The following is a 20235-nucleotide window of genomic DNA, read 5'->3' as shown; positions in this document are numbered from 1 at the left end:
ACCTGCACACCCGTAAACATGTGCATACACACACACACACACACACACACACACACACATTTACACACATATACTGATGTTTAAGGTATAGATTATTTTTTGAAAACTTTGAGAGAGAAAACATCAACACTGATTTCTCTGAAGTCATGGATTCTTTATCCTATTCTGTATGGCTTGAATTGTAAAAATGTCTACATGCTGTCTTTACAAAAAACAAAATGGAAATGTCACCAAGGAAATGTATCTCTTTACATTTCCAAAGTGTGGCCTTCCCATCCTAGGAAAACCTCTCCCTCAATGGCCCTGCTATCAACCCTAGAATGGAATGCAACCTTGAGTTCCCCTTTGCACAGGCTCAGGAGATTTGATCCCATCTTAATTGGATCGAACGCATTCCATACAAACACTAGGGAAGAAATCCTCATTGCCGGGTGTGGTGGCGCACACCTTTAAGCCCAGCACTCGGGAGGCAGAGGCAGGAGGATCACTGTGAGTTTGAGGCCAGCCTGATCTACAAAGTGAGTCCAGGACAGCCAAGGCTACACAGAGAAACCATGTCTCAAAAAAAACCCCAAAATAAATAAATAATATTTATTTATACATACAAACACTAGGAAAGAAATCCTCTTTCCCAACTCTCTACAAACAAAGCAAGGAAATTAGCTGTGGAAACAACCCCAACTGTGTTTTTAGAAATCTTTCCATGCAAGTCATAATATTTTGGGAGTGATATTGACTTTAGAATATTTTAATAACTCTAGCACTGTGACTGGAAGTCCTTTGTAGCTGGTCTCAGGGGCCTTCCTGGGACGCTATACTTAATGAGGTTTATAATTCAATATAACTACATCTGCATCTTTAATTATGCCTAACATTTAATCTTCATTGCTCCACTTGAATTGGAAGAGCTAAAATTAGGCCTGCTGTAGTTTAATCTGATAATAAACATCCATGACATTTAGAGCAAAAATGTACTCATTTCATTAGAGTAGGTGACACATTTACCATTTGCCTGAGCTGAACAAACACTCTCACCACCCTCCTGGCTGTAGCAGAGATCACTGTTTTAAAGGATCTCCCTGTAGACTTCTGTACTCTGAGGTGGACAAGACCTTAGAGGTTAAGTATCCAACACTATCATTTTACAATTGAGGGCAGTGACTGAACTTTAAAGATGAAGCCACTGGTCTAAGGCGATATAGCCTTAGTTAGCAGGTAGATTGTATTACAGGAAATAAGATCCAGAATATATGTAGATGTGTGTGTATAAATTTTTCTTAAAAAATTGTATTTTTGAGACAATGTAGCTCTGGTTTATCTAGACCTTGCTATGTAGATCATGCTGGCTTAGAGCTCCCAGAGATCCACCTGTCTCTGCTAGGATCAAAGGCATACATCAGCATATCCAACAAGACCTTGAGTCTTTTTTTGGCCAATGTATCATTTGTATTTCTCTACTGTCACTATGGCACATATGGCCCAATAGAATCATATTTTGCTGGCCAAGCATCCGCCAGACATCACCATCTCCCTTTTCTTATGGAACACAGAAAAATGGCATCCAAGTATCTAAACTTGAGCTCTATAAACCATAGCAAAGTAGGGGGGGGTGTCCTCACTAAAAAAATAATATCTCTGTGAGCCAATCTCCCTGGACCCCCACCTCACCGCCATGTTAAGTTTCAAACCTGGGACAAATGACTGAGGTGCCTCTTTAAACATATCAAAGTGGACCTGGCCACCAAATTCTTCCTGCATCCCCCAAACCCTACCTATTACAAGGCCCTCCTGGCTGGCATACCCCACCCCTATACCACTAAACTCCCCAGACCAGGGGACTCGGCTGCTAATCTGACTATTTTGGTTGACCACTCTCTTTGTACCTTTGGGACTCCTGGCTGCTGTTCTCCCTTCTCCTCTGCCTCTCCCTACACGGCACAACTCAGTCTGATAATGACCACCCTGGATTCACCCACATGTCACTGACTCTATGCTTTCCCACAAATCTACAATAAACCTTCTCTTCCACCATTCCTAGGCACAGTCATGTTTCCTTTTTATTTTCCTTTTTATTTCCTTTTTTTTCTTCTTCATTCATTCCACACACCTCTTTTTTAAAAAAAAAAAATCATTAAGAAGGTTAAAGCTTTGGCCTGGATGGCTGCATGTCCAGGAGGAAGCAGAACTGGGTTTGGAGTTTTGTTTCTGTATGTGAGGAGCACAGTAAAGAAACCACCTAAAAGGCCACTCCACGTTTGAGGGGTGGGTTATTGTGGATGAGAGAGAGAGAGAGAGAGAGAGAGAGAGAGAGAGAGAGAGAGAGACAGACAGACAGACAGACAGACAGACAGAGAGAGAGAGAGAGACAGACAGACAGAGACAGAGACAGAGAGATGGAGAGGGGGGGGAGAGAGAGAGACAGAGAGACAGAGACACAGAAAGAGAGAGAGAGAGAGGGAGGGAGAGCGAAAGGGAGAGGGACAGAGAGAGAGAGAGACAGAGAGAGATAGAGAGAGAGAGACAGAGAGACAGAGACAGAGAGACAGAGAGAGGGACAGAGAGACAGAGAGAGAGAGAGACAGAGAGATTCCAGAAGCATCTGGAAGAGTCCAGAAGCAGATTAGACAAGTCCAGGGTTCTCTGCCAGAGGAGGGAGAGTGGCAGGGATCATGGAAATAGGGGGGAGGGGATTCTTGCTGTCATATGGGGAATGGAGGGGTGTCTGGGGGGAAGACTGTTGACTAAAACAGTCTAGGAGTTTAGGGTAGAAGGAGGGGACAGAGGGGCCAGGACGCTAGTGTGGACTCTGAGATGTATAACAAGTGCTTGTGTGTAGGGACTGAGGCAGGCTGGAGGCCAGCATGGGCTTTGGTATGCAAGCACAGGTATGTGTCAATGGAGAGCCATATCACCCTTCTGACAGAGGCAAGAGTTTCACAAGTTCCTGAGGAATGCTGGCTTTAATCTAACTACCAGCTTGAACTGGGCCAACACTTATTTCTGGGCATATGGACTTTCGGAGACAATAAACAATAGAAAGTCCCATTTAGGACAGAAGGTGGGAATCAGACTTACTGACTGAACGCTGGGGCAGTAGCTGAAAAGCATGTCTGGACAGGTCTAGAACTGTCATTTCTATGAGGAGAGGGTACAGACAGCATCCTCCAGCATATGGTGACCACATCACCTGCTCCCTGGGTGGCAGTGACTGTGGCATGCTTGTTACCTACCCACTGTAAGACCTGACTCTTTACCATGAGCCTTCATTTTGCCTCTATGCTGGTGGAAAGTTACTGCAAAATCACTTATGAGGGGAGAGTAAGAGGAGAGAGAGAGAGAGAGAGAGAGAGAGAGAGAGAGAGAGAAAGCAATGTAGAGGAATTTTAATCTAGCAACATGGCTGCTCTGACAAGGTCAGTGCAGTGCAGTTCAGCTGGATGCAGTTGAGTTTGTGCAGTCAGTGCAGTGCAGTGCAGTTTATGAAGTTCAGAGGCAGTTTTTCTAAGAAGAGCACTCAGTGAGAACCCTTGGAAGCCAGTTTGAGTCAGTCAGCTTTGAGAGGCGTTTTGAGCCAGAACAGCTGAATTGAACCAGCCAGTCAGAGTTCAGAAAGAACTAGAAAGGGTGAGCTTATTCAGCAGTAAATCTTGGAGGCCTGGGTTAGCAGAGGGAGGCCGGAAGCTGAAGCCTTCGAGGTCTGGGCTTGCAGAACATTAGGTTATACAGAGGTTAGAAGCTTCCAGGCCTAGGCCTAGGGAAACACTCTGGGCTTAGCTGTGTATTCTCTCAGCTTGGGTATGGCTTTCATCTCATCCATACATCAGAGAAAATAAAAACATTTACAATGCAAGACACTCAAGACGAGCCTGTCAACCAAGACCACTAAACAAAAAGAAAGGTGAAGAAAGACAGAAGGGATACCCGGGAGTGCTGCATGCTCACCACAAAATAAAAACAGTGGAGCAGTCTGAAAATGATTAGGAAATAAGTGTGGTAACAACCTTGAGAAGATGGCATTTATGAAAGAACAGGCTCTAACAAAATAAAAACAACCAACTACGAAACAAAATGGGCCATGTGATGGCAAAAGCTATTTCTTCAGGGCATGGGCGTGACATGGCCATTGGCCATTAAACATAGGTTGCTGTGGTGACCTACATAATGCTTGGCCCGGTAGTCATGGCAACAAAATAAGCAGAACAACACAGTGTTAGCTAGGGCTATGGTAATGACAATGGGGCTGTCAACACCTCCTAGTAGAAGGAGAGGGTCACCTGACCTTCACCTGGAATTCCACTCAGTACCCCCTTCTGCTCTTTGTGATCTTGAAAGATGAAAGGCTAACTGAAGATGTGAGTTTGTGATATAACTTTGGCGAGTAGTGAGCAGAACTTGTCAGTTCTGCAGCCGTTTCTGATTTACCAACACTCCTCTAAGTAACCCCTCACCCATGTTCCTGTAAGAAAGCTCAGTCAACTCACTGGTTCACCAAGTCAGGCTTGGATGGAATCATTATTTTGACATCAGTGACCTATCTGGGGTGAATACATGAAAGTTTACATCTCCCCAGGAACAGTAAGTACCACAGCAGACCACTTAAAAATGAAAACAAAAGCCAGAAATCCTGGAATGAAAAAAATAAAGCCGCTGAGGCCACTTGAGCAGATGTAAGCTTCAAGGGAAACTAGGAAAGGTATGTGGAACGTGCCCATGATGGACAAACTGAAGCCTCTAGGAGTCTATGCAGATGAGAGGCATCCTTCCCTGACTCTTGACTCCTGTTGCCACCCAACACTGAGCTTTGTACCTCAGGGCCATCCGCAGTATCAACTAAATACTCAGCAACCCAGGCAACTTCAGGCTACAAGAAGTTGAACAGAAGTCAATCTCCTGTTCCCGGGAATCAAAGAGAACCGACACTCTGTGTCAATGCATAAGAAAAGACATAGGCCAAGCTTTTGTTTTATTATTTATTTTACGCGTGTGGGTTTTTACGTGCACGTATGGCTGTGTACCACATTCCTGGTACCCACAGAGGTTAGAAGAGGACATCGGATCCCCTTGAGCTGGAGTTGCGGACAGTTGTGAGCCACCATGTGGGTGCTGGGAATAGAACCCGGGTCCCCTAGAACAGCACCCAGGGCTCCTCACCACTAAGCAGATCTCCAGGCCCAGGACCGCTTTTGTTAAGCATTAGCAAGATGAGAAAAGAAAGAAAGAAAGAAAGAAAGAAAGAAAGAAAGAAAGAAAGAAAGAAAGAAAGAAAGAAAGAAGCATTGAGAAAAAGCAAAGAAAGAAAGAGGATGGAAGGAAAAAGAGAATAGAAAAGCAGGAACCAAGGGCCCAGGGTGCAGCTCTAGAGAAACAAACCACTCAACAGACAGGAGGCCGCAGGCTCCCCCACGGCTCTGTAAAAGGAATTTTAAAAAAAGAAAAAAGAAAAAAAAGATGAGTGTACTCGGCAAGGAAATTCTACAAGTTCTTTTTACAAGAAAGAAACCTAATAAAAAATATCCATCCAATAAGATGAGGGTTGGGGAGAAAAGAAACACAAGCATTCCAGAACAGTACCCTCTCCCCCAGATAAGAGAAGCAAGGAGCAAAACTCACAGAGTTGGAGTGAAACCCTGGCCCAGAAGGAAGCCTGGAGACTACCCTGCTACCTCTGAAGAAACACAGTCCGCCCTAACATGAAGCTGACACTATGGTGGCCAGAAAAGAAAGAACGAACCAGGAGCTGGAAACGCAGCTTAGTCAGCAGAGTGCTTCCTGCAAATACCTGAGTCAGATTTCCAGCACCCAAGTTAAAAAAAAAATTCTGGGTGCAGCAGTGCACTGTAGTCCATGTACCCAGAAGTCAGAGACAGGTGGATCCAGGAGGTTCCCTGGCCAGCCAGTGTAATAGCACAGGCTAGCTCCGGACTTGGTGAGATCCTATCTCAAAAAAGTAATACCCAGTGTCAACATCTGGTCCACACACACACACACACACACACACACACACACACACACACACACACGGAGGAAGAAAAGTAGATGTTTCTGATGACTTCATGATGCTCAGTGTCACACAATCCTGAAGTCCAGGGCCCTGTGGACATCCACTCAGGCAATACCGTAAAGCTCCTTAAGACAGTCAACGTGATTTTACTGTTATTGTTACTGATTTTAGTCTGTGTTTGGTTTGGTTTTTTTGTTTGTTTGGTTTTTTTTGTTTGTTTGTTTTTTGAGACAGGATCTTTCTATGTAGCCCTCGCTGGCCTTGAACTTACTACATAGCTCAAGTTGGCTTCAAACTTCCTGTTTCCGCACTCCTAGTGCTAGGATTATAACCATGCCTCCCCACTCCTTGTTCATCGTAGCTTTAAAAAGACTCCTAGAGACTGCAGCATCCTGCCTCTCCATGCTCTACTCACCCAGCCGTCCTCAAATGACTGTCAGCCGGCTTACTAAACTTTATTGAATTGAACCCCAAGAGGCCTCCAGCTTCAGGGAAGTCTGTTACGGTGGTGCTGTGAGTCAGCCCTGGGAAGTGCAGGCGCCCAGCATGCAAGCCTCTCGCAAAGGAGTCTGGTCCTGACCCCTCCTCCTTTTCCTCCTGCAGGAAGGGCAGCTTTACTTTCGAAGCTGTGCACTCCCAATTGATTTCTAACTGCAGCAGCAGGTTCCAGCGCTGTTGCACGCTGCTTCTGGTTACTCACTTGGAATCACAACAGCCGAGAAGCTGGCATTAGCTTCATCAACCAGCATGAAGCAGAAACACACAGCAGGGCCTGGGCTTTCGGGTCTGGGATTTTTCTCATCTCTGTGAACATCCGTGCTCAGGGTGACCCAAGTCTATGTTACACAGTAATCTGGAAGTTTGAGTATTGAAGACTGTGGTGTCACCAACTTCTGTAAAAGAAAGGCAGACAGAAGAAGGAAGCTTCCAGGAGGACAAAGGGACAGCCATCCCGTTAGAAGTCACCACATTCACATCAGCTGGCAAGGGACATGGAGTTAATGACCCTGAGGCATGCATGCTACCACGTTGGCCACACTTTTTATCCTCTGTCTTTTATTAAGTTTTGACATCCTGGGTTTTGTTAATGCCGGAGAGCATGTCCCTTTGAGGGAAAGAGTTTTTAGAGCTAGTGAGGAGGTCTGGTTAAATAGGTCTAGCCGACTCCATGACAGAATTCAGCTTCTTGTGAGCTTGGAGCAGGCCTGAGCCTCCATTCAGAAATGAGCTCAGCAGTTACTGCGACTACCACAGATAACGGGCGGCCAATCTGAGACAGCCTAGCCACCTGACCTGAGGAAGATACGGTTTCTCAAGGTTAGTTTACTGCGGGTCTAGAAATCTCTTGTCTTATGATTAACTCAAGACTGCTGACTAAGGTTGCCTGCACCTTGCCGGCCTGCCCGTGCTTTTCCAGTTTGAATGCTCCAGTCAATCATATTAAATGTTACCAACCCCTCCCGTGGCACTCCCCTGAATGCCTTTTAAAAAGCGCTTGCTAGCTCACCTCGAGATTGCCATTTTGTCTTAATGGTGATCCCAGCATGCTGGACCTCTGCAGAAATAAAGGCCCCTTCCTTTTACACACGGCTTCGGACTCCTGGTAGTCTTCAGGGATCTAGTGATCTGCAAACACGTAGGTCATAGTTAGTTAGGGCTTCTATTGCTGTGATAAACCACAGCCAAAGCAACACGGGGAGAGAAGTGTTTGTTTCAGCTTGGAGCCCGTCATACAGTGGTGTCAGAGCAGGAACTCAAGGCAGGAACCTGGGGGTTCTGATGCAGAGCAACTATTCAGTGACCGTGCAGGAGTGCTATTTACTGACCTGCTCAGACTGTTTTCTTATACCATGCAGGACCATCTCCCCAGGGGTGGCATCACCCAGTGAACGGCTTTCCCACATTAATCATCAATCAAGAAGATGCACCAGAGGCCAATCTTCTGAAAGCATTTTCTCAATCATATTCCTTCTTCTCGGATATGATTAGGTTTGTGTGAACCGACCAGCACAGTGTCCTTTATATATAAACCAGCCAACCCAAAGCACATATACCTAACCATCTCCTTAACAGCATTCTCCATGCCTGAGATCAGCCCATAGCCAGGCACCCAGCAACTAGACACCACCTTTCTAGCCTAGAGACCCTGTGTTATGTAAACCTGCTCAAATTTGTCTTGCCTGCCTTCTTTATCCCTCCTCATAGATGCTCAGTGAGGATTCTGACCAAGGCTACACTCTAGCCTTGCCCCCTTTGCCTTCTCCCCCTGTGGCCCTGGGTGGTATAGCATGTCTGTTCCTCTCGGAAACCGCAGTATGCTCTTCTCTTAAGTTCCTTTTGTATTTGTCATCTTACTCTGTCTGATTAAAATAAAATCCTGGGTATATATAAAGGAAAAGCCAGCCAACTGTATGTGAGAAGGACAGGGATCAGAGGTCAATTAACTTGCCAATGCCAGTTCTGCCAACTGGTGACTAATTATGAGTTACGAATGTTACCACAGTCTTCTTTTTAAGGTCTGTAAGAAATTTTGAAGATGCTATGTGGTGGAAGAATTGAGTACTGTTGATCAAACATTAAATATGTTTTATTTTAGAAAAGAAACATAGGCCGAGCGGTGGTGCCACACACCTTTAATCCCAGCACTTGGGAGGCAGAGGCAGGTGGATCGCTGTGAGTTCGAGGCCAGCCTGGTCTACAAAGCGAGTCCAGGACAGCTAAGGCTACACAGAGAAACCCTGTCTTGAAAAACAAAAACAAAAAACAAAAATCAAAAAACAAAAAGAAGAAGAAGAAGAAAGAAAAAGAAAAATATTAGTGGAAATAAAACATGTTAAGTAAGCATATTCAAAATAGAAATTGCCAAAAATGGACAAAATAATTAGAAAGAGCTTGCCAATGTGAGGCATAAAAACCTTTCAGCTTCTACTTTCTCACACTCTCAAGTAAAGGTGAACCCGGCCATGATTCAGGCAGCTGGGGCAGAGTCCAGCTGAGGGCATCTCTCCATGGTGTTCCGGGTACAGGACACGATCCCCCCAGTGCACTAATGGCATAATGATGAAGTCCACAGAGGAAAAGTAAACGGGAATTATAGGAGAAGCAACATGTGGTCTTCTTGCTGCTCTTCAAAGCCTGGCCTGTGGACCAGAGAACCAGCATTGCGCAGGAGACTGTTAGGAATGCAGAACCTCAGGCCCACCCAGAACTACGGGTTCAGAACCTGTGAATGAGACCCCTGAAGGATCCCTGTGTACATTGCAGTTTGGACAGTTCTAGTTTTCTTAGGCCCACGCTTGAAATGGGGGGAAGGTGGAGAATAACTAGGGTGCAGGTACAGGGTGAAATCAGACACAGAGGGATATGTGGTCTTCATTGATGGCAATTAGCTTATCACGGCATTATTAATTTGACCTGGATAATTCTTTGTCAGGAGAAATGTCCTGTGCACTGTAGGGTATTTAATACTGGCCCTGGCCTCTATGCTAGATTCCAGAAGCATCTCCCTACTCTCTTCTTAGCCATAAACACTAATAACATCTCCAGACATTGCTAAATGTGTACAAAATCACCTCCTCCCTCCACTGAGAACCAGTGAGTTGGATAAGGCCGTTCATGACCTGACCCTGCACCATCTCTTCTGCCTTTGACCTCAGTCTATGTGGGAGAAAACCCCAGGCCTAGCATGGTGGAGTTTGACTTTGTGGTCAGGAATGAATTTGCTTCTGTAGAAGTACTATAGCTCTCTGCTCCCATAGAAGAAGAAGAAGAAGAAGAAGAAGAAGAAGAAGAAGAAGAAGAAGAAGAAGAAGAAGAAGAAGAAGAAGAAGAAGAAGAAAACCCCAAAAGGATGGAAGACAGGACAGGTCTCTGGTATGTTAGAGAGAAGCCAGGAAAAAGCCACCTGTCTGGGTTGTTTTCATCTGTTCTTTTTAGTGCCCTGTGTACCTGGAGTTAGAGGTGAGGAGGACCCTGGACCACAAGTTCTGAAACACAGGGCTCAGGGCCAGTATGGCACTTATGGCTACTTGCTTTCGAGTGAGTCTCCTTTTTCTCCACGGGCCTCAGTTTTTACTTCTGGGTTGGAGATAATATTTCCCTTCCAATCTGCCCGTTCAGTGAAGATCCTAGAAATGGTGAGAGGGTAAACTAGGATTCACCAACTTCGCAAGGCTGAATTCCCAACTGGGAAACAGATATAGATGAGAAGAGAGTCAGTTGATTGTCAGCTCCCAGCCCGGCTAAGAAGAGGCAAATAAGTCCTTAGAAAGCTCGTGAAGCTCAGAAGGGAGCTATCACTGTCATACAGGAAGTGGGCAGCTAATGCCCTCACCTGACAGGGAAATGATGACCAGCACTGATCCCAGACTCTTCTAGACTAGATATTTTGTGAGCCTCAGGTTTGTTCTAATTTTTTGCTAGAACCAAAATAAAACGGGCCTCTTTCAAGGTCTGTCTCAGCACTGGCCTCCATCCAAAGACATCCAAGTACAACTCCTTAAAGCTTTGGAAAGAAGCTGCTACACACCTCAAGAGGAAGCCACAGACAAGAAGCTTCCTGTGTTAACTACTTTTCCCAACACTGTGACAGGAGGACCTGATGGAAACGAGGCAGGAAGGATCTTATTTTGGCTCACAGTTTGAGTGAGAACAGTCCATCGTGGTGTGAAAAGCAGGCAGTACAACCAGCTCCTGTGGTGGGGTGGGTGGGTGGCGAGCATCTGGAGGCAAACGTGGAGCTGGTCAAGATCCCTCAAAGCATCACTCCTACATCCTATGTTTGCCAGCTAGCTTTGGTGTCAGAAAGGCTCCATGGCCTCTCAAAACAGCATCATTATTCCCCTCCCCCTACACACACACACACACACACACACACACACACACACACACACACACACACACACACACACTGCCACCCCAGCCTCTGGATTCTTTCAACACTGATCATTACCTGTGTAACCAGTGAGGTTGGAAATCACTCAGGGTGCAATTAGAAAGGAAAGTAAACCTGGAAAAACTAAATACAAATAACAATGACAAGGGTGAACTGGGAGGCACAAGGGTACCATGAAAGCACACTGCAGGACTGTGAGTGAGCCTAGCTGACTTGCAGGAAGCCCTGAGTTGAATCCTTAACACCACATAAACCTGTCATGACGACACATTCCTGTGTTCCCAATGTGCAGGAGGAGGATGAGAAGGAGGAGGGAAAAGATAAAGAAGATGAGAAGGGGGAAGAAGGAGATGTCTCATTACAAAGTGGGAGCCACCAAACTATTACACTAACCAAGGACATTACAAGTAGTAAACATCGAACCCCTACTCTGATCTAGCCAATGGACAGGACATCATCCTCCACAGTTATGTGGAGAGCAGGGACTAACTCTGACATGAGCTCTGGTGCCCCATATTTGATGACCTCCCCTTGGTAGGGAGCCCTGGTGGCACTCAAAGAAGGAATAGGCAGACTGCCAAGATAAGACTTGATAGCCTGCGACCATAAAGTGGGGGAGGAGATTCCCCCTCAGACATGGACCTAAGGGAGGGTAATAGGGTGGGGGTGGGAGGGTAGGAGGAACGGGAGGATACGAGTGATGGGAGAACAATTGAGTTGTAATCTGAATAAATTAATAATAATAATAAAAAATTTTTTTTAAAAACCAATTAAGATTTAAATAAACAAACAAAAACCAGAAAACCAACAAAGTGGGAGCCACACTAGAACTCATATGTACAAGTCTTTCTAAACTTGATGATGATCTACAGAAAAAGCTGTCACCCTGGTCCTGTGTAGGGCAAGAAGAGGGGAAACAGGACATGATGTTGACCTGCGTCTTGGAAAAGAGGAAGGAGCTGCAGAGAAGCCAGGAGACTAGAGTCAGTTGCTGCCCACACTAGGATTCTCAGGGCATCACTGACCTTCAGAATGTAAAACAATCTACCTGAAACTCTGCTTCTCTCTTCAAGATGTATGAATGATGTCTCTTGTGACCTAAACTGGCTCAGAAGCACACAGGAAGGAGAGTTCTGGGAATCAAGGCTCCAGTTCAGCCTAAATAAAGATATACAGAGCTACCAGAGATGGTATGGGCAGGCAGAAAGCATGGGATCAGGAAGAATCCCAAAGGCGTGCGCTTTGAAAAGTAAACAAAACAAATAATTCAAAATCTGTATGCATCAGTCTCCATAATTAAATACAATGAACCATGCAAAGAATAAGAACACTCACCAAAAATAAGGGAAATCAGTAACAAAAGAAGCAGATCCACATGACCTAATCATTAGAAATTAATGGACAGGAAATTTAAATCAGTATTACAAATATATTAAGTATGTCATAGGTCAAGATTAATAGTGATGGCTGGATAGTTAGCTTATTTCTACCTAAATGTAGAATTGAAGAATTAAATAGAAATTCTAGAACTTAAAATACTAACAATATAAATGGTCCCACTTAACAGATTTTCAATTTTGTAATGGTGAAAAGGCATATCCATATGGCGCTCAATATTGTACTCATTTAATTGTACAAGCTATTCAACACTCTTATTATAAGATAGACCTCATGTTGGATGGTTTTACTCAACCATAGCTTAATGGAAGTGTTCTGAACACATTAAAAGTAAATGAGGCTAAGCTGTGATATTCAGTAAGATAGGTAAATTAAAGGCATTTTTACTTATGATCTTCTTATGTTGGGTTGACCAGGATATAGCCCCATCATAAGTGGAGGAACATCTGTATATGGTTGGGTGCATAATAGTAACTATAACCGTAGCATAGAAGAGAGGGAAAAAGTTTTGTTCATGAATATAATACTATGACAAAGTATGGATTCATACTTGATCCTTAGAGAATAAAGCATAAAGGCATTAAAAAAATGTGACTGAAATTCACATAAAACATATTTAAAATTATAAAAAAATACATTTGTATGATCCAAAAGAAGACACACACTCATAAACCACAGAAAAGGACCTTGCTGGGGCTGGAGAGATAGCTAAGTTGGTACAGTGCTTGCACAGCATGTGTAAAGCTATGGGTTTGACCCCCAACACTACATAGACCAGGTGTGAGGGCACTTACCTCTAGTCTCAGCATGTGGAAGGTGGAGGCAGGAGGACCAGAAGTTCAAGTTCATGCTCAGTTACATAGTGAGCCAAGGCTAGCCTAATCTGTGTAAGACCCTGACACAATAGAAGAAAAAGAGAAAGTTAGTTAGTTGGTTGGTTGGTTAGTTAGTTTAATAACTTGCATTTCATCAAAATTGAAATCTTCCATTCCTTTGGAAAATATTCTTAAAAGCCATGGACTAGAAATATATATATCACATTTGATAAAAGACTTATACCTAGGCTACGTATAGTGTTGCACACCTTTAATCCCATAGGACTTGAAAGGTAGAGGCAGGTAGATCTCTGTGAGCTCAAGACGAGCCTAATCTACAGGGTGTTTCAGCTCAGCTAAGGCAACACTACTAACAACAGCAAAATGCTTTTTTTTGTTGTTTTGGTTTGGTTTTTGGTTTTTGTCTTTTCGAGACAGGGTTTCTCTGTGCAGCCTTGCCTGTCCTGGACTCACTTTGTAGACCAGGCTGGCCTCGAACTCACAGCAATCCGCCTGCCTCTGCCTCCAAAGTACTGGGATTAAAGGCGTGCGCCACCACCACCCAGTCCAACAAAATGTTTTTAAGACTTGTATCTAGAACATCAAAAGAATTGGCAACTCAAGCAGACAAGGAAAAAAAATCAAAGATTTGAACAGATGTTATATGTGTGTGTTAGGCATGCACATGAAAATACAGTCAACATTGTACTCATGGAAAAGTCAAGCAAATGTGACTCTCAGGAGCCACAGAATCTGTATCAAAGTGGATAAAATTAAAGATTATTGGGGCTAGAGAGATGGTTCAGTAGTAAAAAGCACTTGCTACTCCTGCAGAGGACCAGGTTCGGTTCACGGCATCTACATGGCAGCCACCCATCGCTCCAGTTCCAGGGAATCCAGTGCTCTCTTCAGAGCTCCTCAGACACCAGGCACATATGTGGTGCACAGACATACATGCATGCAAAATACTCCTACACATAGAGTAAAACAAATAAAAATTTAATTAAGAAAAATTAAATAAAGTTAAAATGATTGATAGCACTGTTTTGGTGATAATATGGAACAATTAGGACTCTCATTCATTAATGGTAGGAGTATAAAATGGTAAATCATTTTGAGAAATACTATAAAAGTTTCTTGTAAAGCTAAACATACAACCTAGTATTAGAGGTCCTAAGAGTTTATAAAAATGAAATGAAAGTACATAGATTTTTCCAGACACTTTACTCATAATAACCCTAAGCTGGAAACACTCTGGGTTGATGTACTATTCACCAGCTCACAAACAAATACATAAATTGTGGGTATATTCGTACAAAGAAATGTTATTCAGCTATGAATACAAAAGGCAGGGCCAGCAAGGTTGCTCAAACGGAAGAGGCCCTTACCACAGAAGCCTGATCACCTCAGTTTGATCCCCAGAATCCACATGAAAGTGAAAGGAGAGACTTGATTCCACAAAACTGACCTCTAACCTCCACATGTGTACCATGGCATGTGTACATGCGCCCTCATGCCCCCACACACATACACACAATAAAAACAAATAAAAGGAAAATCGCTGATACAACTTTGTGTGGAGTGTATATATCTGTGTATACGTGTGTGTGTGTGTGTGTGTGTGTGTATGTGTGTGTGTGTGTGTAAGCATGTGGAGCCTAGAGGTTGACATCAAGTGGGGTTTTTTCTCCATTGCTCGCTACCAGATTTTTGAGACAGAGTCCCTCACAAAACAAACATAGAGGCCATGGGTTTGGCTAGACTGGCTGGCCAGAATGCTCCAGGGATTGTGCAGCTTGTTTCCAGAGGCCCCAGCACTGAGGTTGCAGGTGCACACTGCCACGCCCAGCTTTCATAAGGGTGCTGCAGACCCAACTCAAATCCTGATGCTTGCACAGTAAGCACTTCAGTGACCGAGCCATCTCTCCAGCCCCTGATGCAATCCTTATGTAGATAAAACCCAAAAACAGAACGCTGGTTGAAAACCAATTATGCGCACAGTATAATTCTATTAATCTGAAGCGTACAGGGCTAGTAGTAAAGGTAGGTTTGCGGCTGTCTAGGCACAGGGACTGAGGGGAAGGATGAGGATGGGCCACAAGAGGCATCTGAAGGAATTCTCGAGAGAGAGGAAATGGTCATGTCGTGCTTGCGGTGGCCTTCTCGGGCACGCATGCTTGTGAAAACTCTTTGCAGTCTATGACAGAAGTAGATGCAATTTTTGAAAAATATAAGCAACCCACATTCACAATGGGCAAATCATACATGTAAGCATATGAATAGGCAACAAGCGCACAGTAGGGCTCCATGTCAACAGTCAGCTGGGAAGTGCAAAGGAAAACTGCAGTATATACCAGCAAAGTGCCCACCAACACGGTAAACTCAAAAATACCCATAATAGTAAACATTGCTGAGCGTATGAAGCAACTTCGCCCTCCTATGCTGCTGAAAAAGACTGTAAAATAAAATGGCTTTGAGAGGTCCCTTGGCAATTTCTTGTCAAGTACCCCTTCACCCACTGAGCCAACATTTCTATCCCTTAGAGAACTAAAAATGCTCTACAAGATTTATTCAACAATCATCACAGCAGCCTTATTTCTAGTATTCCTACCCAGAAACACCAATTGCCTGTCAACAGGAGAAGAGATACAAGATGATCTATCGCTGCAAGGAACCATCGCTTGGCAATAAAAAGGAATAAACAATAGTTTCAAGCAACAACATGAACAAATCTCACAGTGTGTGTTGAATGAAAGGAGCCAGACACCAAACTTATAGATGTGCTATAAAATTCCATCTCTATCAGTTCCAAGAACAGATACCATGCAGCCTGGTATGGTTTATAAGTTTGAGACCAACCTGGGATGCATAGAAGACCCTATTTCAAAAGGGGGAAGCAAAACTAACAGGTGCTATTGGTTGGTTCAAGCTTAGGAAGACTTCTAGGTTGGCCTGGGTTAGGGCAGGAAGAAAGGGTGCATCAGGAGACATAAGGAACTTTCTTGGACAATTAAAAAAAAATCCTTTGTCTCAAGTAGAGTGTGTACATTTGTCAAATTCCCTTGGGTCGTATAACTAAACTGTGCATATAAATTATATGCTTGACCCTATATCTATGGGATTTGTCTAATTGGATAAAAAATATTCTATAAAAGAGTTGGAGGTAAAGATCCATGACAAAGCACTTGCCTAGTGTGTGCAAGTCCCTTGATTTAACCCCTGGTACCACATACACACAAAGCACCAAATATTTTTCATCTCTTGAAGATGCACAGTCAGTTTTCTCGTTATTACTCCCCAGACAAACATCTTCACTGCATAAGTCAGCAAGTATGAGCAACCCAGAGATGAGCTCAGGTCTCAAGGATGGATACGTATAGTTTATGTGTGATTACAACACCCCTGGATTTCAGGGTCTAGAATTTCTATGAATTTTTACACCTGTGGGAGGGATACTGAAATCAAGATCAGTGAGGCCTGTCACACTTAGTTGTGAAAAAACAAAGGAAGTTAGATCCACCACTGCTTGGATCTTGTAACCAGAATTTAGTCACATGGTCACAGTGATTATAAGAGAGACTGAAAAAAGACTTCACTCCAAGCAACTATGGCCCCTTTTTCTTTAAATTTGGGTGTATTTTTACTATAGAAGCAGCAAAGACTTGATGAGGAGGGACAATTAAAAATGCCTGTCGCTGTCTTCCCTCTACAGGAGTTGGGCTCCAGGAAAGACTTTAAATACTTACTCCCCAATAGCTCTTCTAGTTTTCCTTTACCAGTGCTGCACGATGTAGTTTTCAGGGTTGGTTTTTCCCTGACTGCAATGAGGAGGGAAGGTCACTATTCCAACCTCGAGAATCTGCCAAGAACACACAAGTGGAAAGGGGCCTGAGCGAAGGAGGGCTGCAGGGCTGGGTTGGAAATGAAACAGCTCTCAACATGAGAATGAGAACGGAAACCTGCATGCACGCATGTGCACACACACACAAACATACACACACACACACACACACACACACACACACACACACACACATGTATGCCACCTGCGAGCCTTCAGGTGGAAAGAGCCACAGCCTTTGTGTTTAAAGCCCCACTTGGCTTCCCTTCAGGTGTACACAGGACTTGGGTCTAATCTCCCCCAACAGATGCAACAACCACAATGTTCTCCTAAAACCCTGGGTCCCTGTAAAGATGGTGCTAGTGACATTGGAGCTTCCTCTCAATACATATTTTTACATCCACTGTAATTTTCCTGTGGAGAATTTTATTCCCTTGCCAGGAAGTAAAGAGGCTTGTGATTTTTATTTTTCCTAAGAGCTGGCTATAAATATCATGGCTGCCACTAATCCCATACCTTGCATTTGTTTTCTCCCTCTCCATCACAATCAGTAAGACAACAAACATTTACAAAGTTTCCTGCTTTGCTTGGCAAGGGGCTCAAGTCTGGGAAAGCAGAGAAGGCTGGGAACTTAGCTTGGGCTAGGAGTTCACTCTTCCCCCCCTCCCCGCCCTCTCCCCACTGCCGCCCTCCCACCCCGCACTTGCCCACCCCTCCCCCTCTCCGATGCCTTCCACTTTCTGCTTTCATTGCCTTGGCATTGGTGTTAGCCAGCACCACACCCAAGAACCCTAAGGTTTGAGGCTCTAGGGATAAGCTTGTCTGCCTCCCCAGCCTGTCCCCCTCCGACTCCCCCACACTTGCCCTGCTGCCAGCCTGCTCTCGCTCTAGCCAAACACAAGCTCTTTCCAAATATAGGTGGATGAGAGATGAGAAGGGTGTTCTTGATGAAATTGGTCCATGGGCTGCCTCCAAGATCTGGCTGCAAGGAGAATGGACTGGAAATTGCACAGCCATTATCTTGGCTGACAGCCCCCTCCCCATCTTTTCTCTATAATGAATTGCATGGAAAGCTCAGCTGTCATGAAAGCTTTTGAATTCCAGCCCTCCCATCCTCCCGGACATCCTTAGAGGTTATCTCAGCAAGGCAGGTGGAAGAGGAAAGAGAAAAGCTTAACCCTATAAGAATAATTATGATATATTATTAGCAATTGATGGCAATCCAGTGCAGAATTTTCAATATAGATGCTACTGCCTGCAATTTTTCTCTGTCATATTACACTCACACAAAGGCTGCATTTAATGACTCCAAAGTTCAGGACAGTTTTTCAAAACTAAATTTAGTTTCTTAGAAGCATCATCTTATACAGGGAGTTTAAATGAAATAGAGATGCAGTTTGAATACTGAAGATACTTTCCAGAGTAGGAGGAAATGTTGTGATTAGTATGTTTTTATGGAAAGACCACTGGTTGGCATTGCTGTCAAGTTATATGGTCATATTAAGGGTACTGTACAGATGGGCCCTCAAAATGGCAGAACATCTTCCTGTTAGCTTGCTTGAAGGCAGGAAGTTCATCTTACTAGTTTCTTTGTCTTCAGTCCCTAGCACCAAGCTGGGCACAAGCAGAGGCTTGATAGTTTCTGGCTGGAAAGAGTGGATAGACCATTGGGTGGATCTATGGGTGTATAAACACAGATCTGCAGTGATGTGTAGAGAAACCAATCCTGTTATAAAGAGGCTAGAACGCTTGGAATGCAAGTTCAAAACAGTGTGTGTCAGTGGTATGCTTTGCATGGCTAAAACTTAACAGAATCTGTGCATATAAATTTCTTTTTCTTTTTGGCATCTATGCAAGTGCCATGTATGCGTGTGTGAATCCCGTGGAGGCCAGAGGAAAACCTTATGCTGTCTCCAGAAATGCTATCCAACTCCTTTAAGACAAGGTTTCTCACTGGGACCAAGGACTCGCTGATTAGGCTAACCCTACTGGCCAGCAAATCCCCAGGGTTCTTTCTGTCTCCACTTCTCCAGTGCTGGGAACATTACATCACATTACGTAGGTATTTACACAGGTTCCAGGAAATCAAACTTGAGTCTTCATGCTTAGGTCACAAGCACTTTACTGACTGAGCCATCTCCCCAGTCCCTGAAGAGACTGCGTCCAATTCTTCCTCTGGAGAACGGCGATAATTTCCTTCCAATTATCTCTGCTGGATGATGCCACCCCCTGGAATGAACGCTGGAGCAAGAACGCCAATGGCTTCCTTGTGAAGGAGCCCCTTACTAAATCTCAAAGCTGGAAATGTCCTTCATCACCTACAAGGTCGGTTGGTGAAGTTCTGAAGCCACTATACAATTCACTGTAGAGCAGTGGTTTTTAACCTGTGGATTGTGACCCCTTTGAGGGTTGAATGACCCTTTCACAGGGTTCAACATATCAGATATCCTGTATATCTGATATTTAAATTATGATTCATACCAGTAGCAAAATTGTAGTTATGAAGTGGCAACAAAAATAACTTTATGGTTGGGGTCACCACCACACGAGGAACCATATTACGGGGTCACAGCGTTAGGAAGGCTGAGAATCGCTACTGTAGAGTGGGAATAGAGAAAAGACAGTGTAGGCATGGAGTCTGCCTCAATTTCACCCTGAACTGAGGGCAGGTCTCATGGAGGCTCAATACTGTCCTTTCCAGTTAAGCAGGGTTCTGGACTTTTAAGGTTGGAGGGTAAATATGCTGATATTATCCCCGGGCATTCACATCTGGCCGACCTTGCCCTGAGGCTTAGCCTGGCCTTCTGAGAGATCTACCCCTAAATCTACAGTAAAAGTAAGTATTTAAATGGTCTTGAATCTTGCTCTCTACAACAGGGTTGGCTAGAACTAACAGGAATCTCAGGAGTAGGCAATATGGCCTTGAATAGGCAGAAGGCCACTCTTAGGAATACTCTAGAGCAGAGGTTAGGTGAAAAGATCCTGGAAAGATCGAAGTATAGGGCCTCCTGTGCTGTTCAGACAAGATGAACGTCTTCTATGTTGGGATTCACCTCAAAAAGGAACCCTAGAAAAGGACACACAATTTTTGGAAGGTTGAAAATAAATGAGTGGGAGACTGAGAGTATAAGATCGAGAAGGGAAGTCACCCCCAAACATGATATAGTTCCACCCAGTTAGCACTGCAGGCAAGATTAATGGCCTAGGGGGAGTTCTCAGAGGGAATTGCCCATTTGTGTCACGAGGGAGCAGGGATCGCTGGTGAGGGCCATGTGAATGGGGACAT

The 20235-nt window shown here is 44.2% G+C and overlaps 1 long non-coding RNA gene across 3 annotated transcripts in view; it reads right to left on the bottom strand.

The window, feature by feature from the left end:
- Positions 1-20235, bottom strand: part of LOC311581861 — an 83943-nt gene that overhangs the window by 8006 nt on the left and 55702 nt on the right. For all 3 annotated transcript variants that reach the window (XR_014773897.1, XR_014773898.1, XR_014773899.1), the window contains exons 3-4: positions 7509-7627; positions 6702-6894 (exon numbers count right to left, since the gene is read on the bottom strand). This is a non-coding gene — a long non-coding RNA (uncharacterized lncRNA). The remainder of the gene's footprint in view (positions 1-6701; positions 6895-7508; positions 7628-20235) is intronic.

The sequence above is a fragment of the Acomys minous genome (genome assembly GCF_964271855.1).
Source record: "Acomys minous genome assembly, chromosome: 2".
NCBI lineage: Eukaryota > Metazoa > Chordata > Mammalia > Rodentia > Muridae > Acomys > Acomys minous.
Note: the sequence above shows the minus strand (reverse complement) of the source record. Positions and strands in the feature narration are given on the sequence as shown.